The sequence below is a fragment of the Pristiophorus japonicus genome, chromosome 4 (assembly GCF_044704955.1).
Source record: "Pristiophorus japonicus isolate sPriJap1 chromosome 4, sPriJap1.hap1, whole genome shotgun sequence".
NCBI classification, from domain to species: Eukaryota; Metazoa; Chordata; class Chondrichthyes; family Pristiophoridae; genus Pristiophorus; species Pristiophorus japonicus.
The window spans coordinates 27,605,333-27,607,745 of NC_091980.1; the positions used below are offsets into that span (position 1 = coordinate 27,605,333).

The 2,413-nt window shown below is 50.7% G+C and overlaps 1 pseudogene; it reads right to left on the reverse strand.

The window, feature by feature from the left end:
* Positions 1-360: 360 nt before the first annotated feature.
* LOC139263622 (U2 spliceosomal RNA) lies at positions 361-592 on the reverse strand (annotated as a pseudogene).
* Between the last annotated feature and the right edge of the window lie 1,821 nt (positions 593-2,413).

Below are 2,413 nucleotides of genomic sequence, written 5' to 3' on the forward strand. Positions count from 1 at the left end.
GCAGAGCGTTAAATTTTGAGCCGAGAAATGGTTTGCGTCGCCAGCCACAAAATGCACCAGCTGAGCCCTGAGTGTGGAGCGGAGCGCTAGGGGAGGCGTTCCACAACTCTTTTAGGGCGCTAGGATGGCTGAGCAACTGAAAATCCCAAGGTAAACAGCCGGCCTTGGAGTGCCCTAAGAGAGGCTTTCGTGGGGAAAGAAATCCTAAAAAAAAACACCAAAAATATTCCCAATTTTTTTTTTTTTTATATTAAATTCGTAGCCAATCGTTCCAATTCTTTGTCAAATCACAAATGCCAGAGGTCACCTTGCACATGCCAAGGATCACTCTGCGCCAATGCTCTTAGCCAAAAGGCCTAGAGCCACTGCACCGTTCCTGGAAGTACTGCAATACCAGGTGCGTGCCATGGAGGTGGATGGGTCAGGTCCCCCACACACCTCCGTGGAGGTGGATGGGTCAAGCCACCCCACCCACCTCCTGTTTCCAAAAATGCAAGCATATACCTTCCTGACCAGGGAGAAACCACCCGGAGGTCATGGTGGCTGGTCAGGTTAGTTATGCATGATCTTAGCCAAAAGGCCGAGAAGTTTACTAACGGCAATACTTCAACATAAGTCGCAAAAATAAAAAAATAAAAAAACAATCGCAGGTACCTCAGCCCGACATTACTTCTCTCACAGCGGCCGGTACAGCTCGGACCGCCAGCTTTCACAGGCAGTCCCACTAGTGGCCGCTACGGGGCACTACGGATCAGGCGAGTTTCAAACTTCGAGCCGGTGTCGCAACACAGGGGCGTAGCACACCGGCTCACCTCTCCCGGACGGTATTGCTCCCCCGACCTCACAAACCCAGCACCGAATGTCCCGGCGGGGCACTGAAAGCTGGCAGCCCAGCTGGAAATGCTCTCGGAACGCCAGTACTGGCCCTCAGCAGCAAAAACAGAGGCGGCAGCGAACGGAAAATCCAGCCCCATGGTCTCTGATAGAGCTATTAATTAATCCCCATCCCCTGCTCTGTTCCAATAGCCCTGCAAAGTTCTTGCTTTTTAAGTAGCGATCCAATTCCTTTTTCAAAGTTACTATTGAATCTGTTTCCACCACCCTTTCAGGCAGTACTTTCCAGGTCACAACAACTCGCTGAGTAAAAAACAATTCTCCTCCTCGTCCCGCTAGATTTTCTGACAATTATTTTAAATCTGTCTGCTCTGGTCACTGTTCCTCCTGCTTGGGTTGGCACTTAGTTGTTAAAGCAATGGTTGTACACTGCAGCAGCTGAAGAGGAAGGCCCATCACCATCGTCTCAGGGCAACAGGAGAATAAATACAGCCATGTCAATGTTTCCTACATGACAGGAACATTATATTAAACAAATCTTTCATTTCACTTGTAATACTGCAGTAGCAAAACTGGATGCCTTACCAGGTTAATCCTTGGCGTATCCATATTCCTTGGCAAAGCCTAAAAGGAACCACATTTATTTAAGTTTTGATCTTACAAAAGACAGTGTGGCCGACATTCAGGGTCTCAAAGAGATGCATTAATGCCCGTTTGCGGTGGCCATTCATAAAAATCAAATGGTCGCCGGTCGCTTTGGGGTCAACTGGTCGACCTGACCTGAATTCAGGTCTGGGATTTTTTGGCCCGCCCGAGCAGTTGCACCGCCAATTTTAATCAATAAAAATACTTACCGCCCGATTCCCCGCTGCACGGTGCCCCGGCAGGTTTTTCTGCCGGTGCACCATCTCCGCACTGAGTGCGGCCCGGCAGCATGGTGGCCCTTAAAGGGGAGGGCCCACTGCCACGGCCGCAATGGAAACAGTTTTGCCGGCTGACTTGCCAATCGCCCGGCAAAATTCTCCCCCCCCCCCCAGGTTCGGCCGGGCCACCAATGGGTAGCCTGGCACCTTCTCTTGGGTGCCAGGCCGCTGGCCAGGCCAAAACCCTCCCAATGGCCAAAGATAAAAAGATGATAGAATCTCTCCCCTTTGAGGGAGGGAAGAGAGCGTGGCAAAGCACACGCGCTGTGACATCACCACGATTCCACCACTGGTTGACAGCGGCGGCAGCCCCGTCCGACCCATTTTCAGCCAGTCAGCCTGGCTTTCAGTCTAAGGCCCGCCCCCATTATGAGTCATTTCCTGTGGGACTTTGATAACATTTCACAGTCCTGAAAATGGCTCTACCTACCGTACCAAGGATTCCAGCGGTAAGTACCACACTAAAAATCATCGGTGCACCAGCTTTCTGACGCACCTAAATTTCGGCCCCGGTGACTGTATATTAAGTTCAGCAGGAGTTAAAACTATCTCTCAAACCTCACTATAAAGGATTAGGTGGTACAGAAGGAAGGTGGGTTGGACCTCCAAGGCACTGTGGCAGTGTGGTAGGCTGTAAGTTTCCAGCTAAAAGTGTC